Below are 8,517 nucleotides of genomic sequence, written 5' to 3'. Positions count from 1 at the left end.
GAATAATGTGAACAGCTTAATAAGGTGGCCTTCAAGTACTAGCAATATATATCCTTATGTTTCTATCAGGAACAACACTTTTCAATGTTTTTAGGAAAAAAAGGATTGTTTTCAAATCTGAATAGTGCATCTTCCACCTCTCAGTTCAGGCAAGGCAGCTCTGCTTTCACTTTTCCCTGAGGAAGAATTTGTAAGTGGCGCATGTCTGAGAAGGATTGATCTTCAGTGTCTTTATACCCTGTGTCGGGGGATGTAGGCAGAATACACTTAATTGTACACATTAACACCTTGCTCTGAAGAGAAATTTAATTTCAACTTCTCTAAGTTTTTGTACTAGTCAGGGTGGGCAAGGTTGTGCTGGAATGGGACACCCAGAGAGTCAGGCTAATGGAAAAGCTATTACTCAGTGTCAATGGCTGTCATGGTGGGAGGCAAAAGGGAACTCGTGCAAATCTTACACAACGAATTAAGTCTTGTGTCTCAGAAGGGAACCCTGTCAATTCCAATTATGATTCTTGGTCTCAGTCAGCCACTAAAAGGCCAGAAAGTACAATCCTATGTTCCCAGAAGACTGAGGGTCAGAAATATTTATCAATCAGGCACATAATTACCATAGTTATGGCTTAATAAACACATGCACGTGCGCGTGCGCACACACACACATACACACTGTGTGTGCTAAGAGCACGTATCAGAAAGCTTATTTATAGAGAAATTTATTTTTTCTTTTCAATTACTGAACTGCATACTATCTCAAGTTCCCATTTTGCCTAGTAGGAAAAAAAAAGAATCAATTAATTATAGGTAAACTCAATCACTTCCAGATTGTGTTACACATTAGAGATTCAAACCGAGCCAAATTAGCATCTTTACCCTCTGTGAGGAAAGACAAAACATGTAGTATGGAAACATGTGGTATGAGACCATGCAATCACACATTGCCTGGCACTTACTACTTGGTTCCTAAGGCCTAGTTGTTCATTTATCATCCACAAAATTGTTGTCATGCTTCTACCATAGAATGGTATAATATCAGGGAGGCAAGGTCCCTTCCCTGTACTATAATCAATGAAAGAAAGTAAAACAGAATTAGCCATGGCCCGGAAAGCAAAATTTAACTGAGGAGACAAGGGAGGAATACATGAAAAGATAACACACAGTTCACAGCCGGTACCTAAAAAATGACTACCAATCATAGAGAGTGCTGGAAATGGGACACTCAAAGTGGTCCACCAAGCTGGGAGGATTTTAGTGGAGGTAAGGAAAAAACTAGATCTTAGTCTACAATGACCAGTAAATTATAACATGCCCATTTATATTAGATTCAAACTTTAATGAAATCTATAATTAATTGTTTACCAATGTTGGGTACTTACGTTAAGCACCTTATGTGCACTGTTTCTTATAATTCTCATAATAATTTTATGAGGTTGGAAAGAATTTTATGCTCATTTGAAAGATATGAGTCACTTAAAGTAGTTTAATAATGAGGTGGTTAGCAAGTGTCAAAGACAGGGTTAATGTTCAGATCTTTTATACTCCAACAACTACACTATTCTTTATTTGCTATGTTCAACATATTTTGTCTCAGTTTGCAAATAATGACAAACTTACACAATCAAATTAATCATAGCATTTGTAAGTGGATTATGACTGGGGACACTTACCAGACCGCATTGTGCCTTGAGTTTGAGTTCTGACTCCATCCGATAATAGCTGTATGAACACAGCAGGTCATTAATGTAGTGTGTATGTGTCTGTTTTCTCATCTATATAACTGAGATAAAATAATTGCCCTGCTAATCTTACAAGTTTTTTGATCATCAAAATAGCTACTCTACAGAGGACACAATAAAAAATTTTAAAAATATATGATATATATGTTCTAATTTTTAATATATAAAATATACATTATTATCAGAAGGGATTTAGCATTCCACATAGAAAAATGAAATATTAAAACAACAGCATTAGCTTTAAAATGCAATGTTCATGGAATAATTTATGAAGTAATCCATGAACATACCTGGCAAATATGTAAAATGCAAAAAAAAAAAAAAAAAAAGAAGTCTTTTTAAATTAGTCTGGTAATGTGAGAGTATAATAAAGCAAAATATAATTTCCAGAAGAAAAATTTCAAAGAAAAATGCAGCTTCAAATAGCCAGAGAGAGAAAACAAATCTCAATGTCTCCACCTCCCCTGCCCTCACTTTTCATTGTTAGGGTGCCCAGTGCTCCATAGTTTCCAGGGCAGTTTTTTAAAAGCTGGCTAAATCTTCCATTTTATTAATGCAATGACTAATCCGCCAAGTTTGCCTCTATTTCCTGAAATGAAACAATGATGACAACTTTCCAACTAGCGTATGAGTAAATGTTTGGGTAACCTAAGTCAGTAATGGGCAGGAACTTTCCATTTTAAAGCAATATCTAGAAGGTATTTGTTAAGAGAGGACAAAGAAAAACAGAACAAAGGTATAAACCACAGTCAGCTTTAAAATTATATAAGAATGGCTGGGTGCGGTGGCTCACGCCTGTAATCCCAGCACTTTGGGAGGCCAAGGCGGGCAGATCACGAGGTCAGGAGATCGAGACCATCCTGGCTAATATGGTGAAACCCTGTCTCTACTAAAAATACAAAAAATTAGCCGGGTGTGGTAGCGGGCACCTGTAGTCCCAGCTACTCGGGAGGCTGAGGCAGGAGAATAGCATGAACCAAGGAGGCGGAGCTTGCAGTGAGCTGAGACCGCGCCACAGCACTCCAGTCTGGGTGACAGAGCGAGACTCCGTCTCAAAAAAAAAAAAAAAAATTATATAAGAAAATGTTTAAAAGCTGTACATTAAGAATAATAGACCCCTATGTGATGGCATGGCTTGCCTATATCAAAATATTTCATGTGACCCATAAATACAAACATCTACTATGTACCCACAAAAGTTAAAGAGGGAAAAAATGACAGCAAACAAAAAAAGAAAAACAGACACATCCTTTCAAAGGCAGATGGATTTCCTCTATATTAATGGCTTTCTAAGTGAATGCCATAAAACACAAATGCAATGCTAGAAAACTGTAGAAGTATCAATGTAGGTGATCTACAACAAACAGAAATAAGAAGCCACAAAGTGCAAAGTTTTGTCATGTTAATTAGTGTAACTCACCATTCCACATAAAGTCAATAAAAATTCAAGACAATTTCTCAAATCTATGCAGGGCATGAGAGTAATCAATGTTCACAGTCCAGCTGTGAGCTAGAAGGATTCAACATTAAGTTTTCTGATAGGAAGATAAGAAGAGACTAAATCTATACGCTTCTCATTACAAATAAGTGCTACCTGACTTTAAAATAAAAGGTCAGTGAATCAGCAGCTAGCTTTAAAATTTCTATTGTCTATGAAACTTACAACTGCTCAAATAAATCCCAAGTCACTTTCTAAATTATTGTATTAATATATCGGTAGGTAGGTTTTGAGTATCATCTGTCCAAAAATGTGCTGCTCTTAGCTTGTCTTGTTTCTTCTTCACTTATTTTTCACAGCTATATTTTCACCTTTATTGGCAAGCAGCCCACAGGATCCAAATCTATTTTAGTTTGAAAGTCAAAGACAAAGACAGAATTGTGGTTATCAGCAACCTCAGGTGTGCACATCCTTCGAGTCAGCCCCAGTGACTCTATGCACAATGAGTGATCCCCAGACATCTGCAGCTGAAGCCTTTCCATATAATTTGTTCTTATCTACTCTTTTACACAAGTATAACAGGCCAACTGACTGTGTTTATATTGGATTTCACTGCCACTAACTCATATTTCCCAATCGGACTCGAGGCCTTCAACCTTCAGCCCATGGGATTCACCCTGATATTTTCTAATATCGTGAGCTGAATTCTACTTCCCATAAGCCAGACATTCCTCTCTTAGTTATTTCTCCAGATCATGCCCAGATTATACCAAATGTCTTACCCCAGGAAAAAGAGATCCTATCTTTCTACTACTCTGTCTTGGTAGTCGAAAAGTATCCTAAATCACATGCTGATGAGAACCTAGAAAGTCATCTATCATTGTCTTCACATTGAAGATAATAGCCTGACACCCATCATCACTGAGATCTTGGCTGAAGTGAAAGGCTGCCATGATTCATTACCAGGATGGTCACACTACAAAGCTCATGTTAATTCTTCTCTTCCTTGAGAGCTTGACAGTGGTAGAATAATAGATAGGTGAAGTGGAGCCGGATTACGAAGAGCTCTGCAAATCATAAAGGAAAGTTTTCACTTTATCCAATATGCCACAAGTTGTGGTTGTTGTTTCCTGAGTTGGAGAAATCCAAATCAAAGTAATGCCTTAACATGGTGAGCATATTCTGGGTTTCTTATGAGATATCTGGCTTTTACTTGTGTCTGGTGTAACTTTTAATTGTTTCTGTCTTAAACTTTCAAGAGATTCTCTCTTTGAACAAGAAAATATTGTCCCCCTATGTAATGAAGTTGATGAATCATAGTCGATTAGTGGGAAGTATATTCATTATCTATAATGCCCTAGAAGCAGCCTTTGGCCAAAAGAGTAATGTTTGGTTCTATACACTGTACCTACCATTTCTTGGTTAAGGAAGCATGCTTTTGTTTCACATGTCTCCTCAATTATACCATTCTTCTTAGGAGAGTTCTTGTTCTGAGTGAGTGGAAATAGAAAAAACTTCTTGTTCTAATTTGCCTGAAGGTTAATATTCTTTAATTACTGTACTCTTTCAAAGCACCACTGGCTTTTTCTATAATAACATTTTCCTTTTGTTATAGAAATTTGTGTTTTAGTGATATAACAATTATTTTGTTTTCTGTTGTCCTTTCCTTTTCTGTCTTAGCTTGTAGAATCTTAGAAAGAGAGAGAGAGAGAGAAAGAGAGAAAAGAAATCAGTGCCTGTCTCCCTCTGCAGTTTCAAATATAATTAGCTTTTAATAGCTGCTAAAAAAGAAAGTGATGTGTATTTGGATATGCACCCTTGTGTTAGATTCAGATTTAATTACCAATAATTTAGCAATACCTGTATCAGCTCTGAAGATTCTGATGTGCAATGCATAATGCTAAATCTCTTCTATATATAAAGTTAGAGAGACTATATTCTCTCATACATCATGTAATATTCTCTCATAAGAGACAGGATATGCCTCTCAAATAATTGGGATAAAAAGACAAATAGAGATATAGACAGAATCATAACTGGACTTTATTTGGCTACTCCAGCAGTATCTAAGCCTGTCAACACAGTATAGGCTTATCTTTGAAGCAGGGGACAATGGCACTAAAAAGTAATCTGGGCTTATTTGTAAGATATCCCTGGCACAAAGGTAGTGTCAAATAGATACCCTTGCCTTAGTAAAGTGGCATCACCTAAGATAGAGAAAACCACTGTGCAGAGAAACACCTGATTGAGATACCCTGTGCTTTTGATTCTATCATTCTGTGTCCAGGATTATAATTATAACAACAATCAGGTGTGCCATAATAAAATAAAAAGAAAATACATTGGCTACATACATGTGGAGACACCAGTCTTTACTAGACATTTTTTAGGAGTGAATACATAAGGGAAAAAGATGAGCTTATGAAAATACTTATCAATACAAAAGACAGAACATCACATTTAAAATGCTAAAAATGCATAATTTTTACATGGTTTGTTAAACAACTGAGAAGATTTTAGGAATCACACTTTGTGTTTTAGACAAAACTCAAATTCTATAAAAATAAAGATTTTAAAAAACAAGACAAAGAAGGGACAGAAAAACTAAACAAAATATATTAAATAATGACACTTAAGGCATTAGGCATCAGTCAATGAAGGACAGTAAGACAGAAAGAAAGCAGTTAAATTTTACACTTACCGCAGCTAATTGCCTGAAAAAGTTTTCAGGAGCAGTGCAGGATGGGAAAACTCACACAGAGTCCACAGCCTCCCTGGGTTGAAAAAATAGAGCCAAAGTCTGGGGAAGCTAAGGAGATTAAAGTAGACAGACGGAAGCACTGGAAAATGAGAGCTGCACAGAGAAAGAATTTCATATACTGCAAAAAACATCTCCTAGAGAATTCAACTAAGTACTGCTCAGTACGTGCATGGGAGAAAATACTCAAAGACTGGGAGAAGAACCATCCAAAAGGATTAGAAGAAAAAATGCCCGGAAACCACACAGTGCCAAAACAGCATCTGTAATCATTATTCAGACCCAAACCATCTTATTTCAGAGGACATTGTGTAGAGTAGAAAAGTCTTGCCTCACCAGCCAGAAAAATATATTAAACCCAGATAAATGCATTTCTTGTCTTGCCTAACAAACTTAAAACCAGACATGAAGGACTCAATGGTTTCTATATAGTGAATCTGTTTCTTTCTCTCTCTCTCTCTCTCACCCACACACACATATGCCCCTCAAAATTATTTAAAGAAATATAAAAACATCCAATATCAAACAAGGTAAAATTCATGTCTGAAATTACAGCCATGCAAAAAATCAAGAAGATATAACTCATACTAGTAAATCAAGAAACTGAAACAAACTCAAATGATTATCATAACTGAATTAATAGACAAGAACATTAAAACATTTATTGTGACTGTATTTCATACTTTCAAAAATCTAAAAGTCAACTTGAACTTATTCAGTAGAGACATAAAAGTCATAAGAAAGGTTCAGATCTAAGTCAAAAATTACAAATTACAATCCCTGAGATGAAAAAGATGCAATGTGATTAACACAAGATTAGATATTGGAGAATAAAAGACTAGTAAACTTAAAAATATAGCAATAAATATATCCAAAATAAGAGCCAGAGGAGAAAAAAAAAAAGACTGAGGAAAATGAACATAACATCATGTACTCTGAAGAATGTGACCATATATATGTTTAAGAGAAAAACTTTAAGCACCTCAGGGAAAAAAGACATGTTATGTCCAGAAGATCAAAGGTAATAACTCTAGATTTCTCTTAGGAAAGCTAGCTTAGAAGACAGCAGAGTAATGTCTTTAAAAGTACTGAAACGACAAAAAAGAAACTGTCAACATAGAATTCTATTCCTAGCAAAAATATCATTCAAATATTTAAGTAAAATAGTTTCTCAGACATACGAAGACTAATAATCATCAGCTGTCTTGTGGCATAAACAAATGTTAAAAAAAAGAAGTACTTCAAGCAGAAGAAAATGAAACTATGTTGAAACCTGGATCTACCTAAAGGAATGAAAAAACACAGAAAGTGTAACTACGTAGATAAATGTAGTGACTTTTATTACTAAAATCTTATTTTAAAAATAAGAAACCATTTAAAATAAACATAATAATACTTTAAGTGTTGTTTTAAACATGTATAGAAACAAATACATGACAATAGCATAAAGGTCTGGTGGGTGGGGAGTAGAAGCACAGTTGACCCTTGAACAACAAGGGTTTAAACTCTGTGGGTCTACTTATACGTGGATTTTCTCCCACGTTTGCTACCCCTAGGACAGCATGACTAACCCCTCCTTTTACTCAACCTACTAAACATGAAGAGGACAAAGATGAAGACTTCTATCATGATCCATTCCCACTTAATAAAGAGTAAATATATTTTATCTTCCTTATAATTTTCCTAATAACATTACCTTTTCTCTAGCTTGTTTTATTTTAAGCATATTGTATCTAACACATATAACATATAGAATAAGTGTTAATCAACAGTTTATATTATCTATAAGGCTTCTGGTGAGTAGTAGGCTATTAGCAGTTAAATTTGGGGGAAGTCAAAAGTTATATTTGGTTTCAGCTACACAGGCGGTCAGCATCCCTAAATCCTACATTATTCAATGGTCAGCTATACATTATTTTAAAGTTCTCACACTCTATGGGAAAAACATAACACTACTTGAAAGTAGACGGTAAAGAGTTAAAAATGTGTACTAAAAACCTTAAAGTATCCATTAAAATAAAACATCAAAAATAGCAACTAATCAGTCAACAAAAAAGGGAAAAATTGAGTAATGTACTCAATACCAAAGAAGAATGAAAAAAGAGAAAAAAAATAATTGCACGCAGATAGTATAAATAAAAAGCAAATAGCTTGAAGGTAGATTTAAACTCAATCTTATCAATAATAGTGTTAAATTTATGTGGTCTAAAACTTTTAGTTGGAATGCAGAGATTATCAGATTGGATAAAAATAACAAGACTTATATACACTGCTTTTCAAAAGATGTTTTTTAAGTATAAAAACACCACTACAAGTAAAAGGTTGTAAAAAGATATATCATGCAAACGCTGATCAAAAAGAAAGCTAGAGGGACTATGTTATTATCAGATAAAGTAGACAGACTTAAGAGCAAAGTCTCTTAATAGGGGTAAAAAGGATAATCTTACAATGGCAACAAAGTTAGTTAATCAAGATGATATAACAGTTCTTTCCATTTATGTACTTAGGGAAAGTTTTTAAATACTTGAAGCAAAATCTGATAGAACTGCAAGCAAAAATTCTGTTGTAGACAAATCTTTAGTTAT

At 34.8% G+C, this 8,517-nt stretch overlaps 1 long non-coding RNA gene across 1 annotated transcript; it reads right to left on the bottom strand.

Moving 5' to 3' along the window:
- Positions 1–3,569: 3,569 nt before the first annotated feature.
- Positions 3,570–6,523, bottom strand: LOC139361519 (uncharacterized). The gene is made up of 3 exons (XR_011619075.1): positions 5,876–6,523; positions 4,587–4,664; positions 3,570–4,241 (listed from the first exon to the last, which is right to left on the bottom strand). It is a non-coding gene; the product is annotated as an uncharacterized lncRNA (long non-coding RNA).
- Positions 6,524–8,517: the final 1,994 nt, after the last annotated feature.

This window comes from Macaca nemestrina, unplaced genomic scaffold (genome assembly GCF_043159975.1).
Source record: "Macaca nemestrina isolate mMacNem1 unplaced genomic scaffold, mMacNem.hap1 Scaffold_56, whole genome shotgun sequence".
Lineage (NCBI taxonomy): Eukaryota > Metazoa > Chordata > Mammalia > Primates > Cercopithecidae > Macaca > Macaca nemestrina.
Note: the sequence above shows the minus strand (reverse complement) of the source record. Positions and strands in the feature narration are given on the sequence as shown.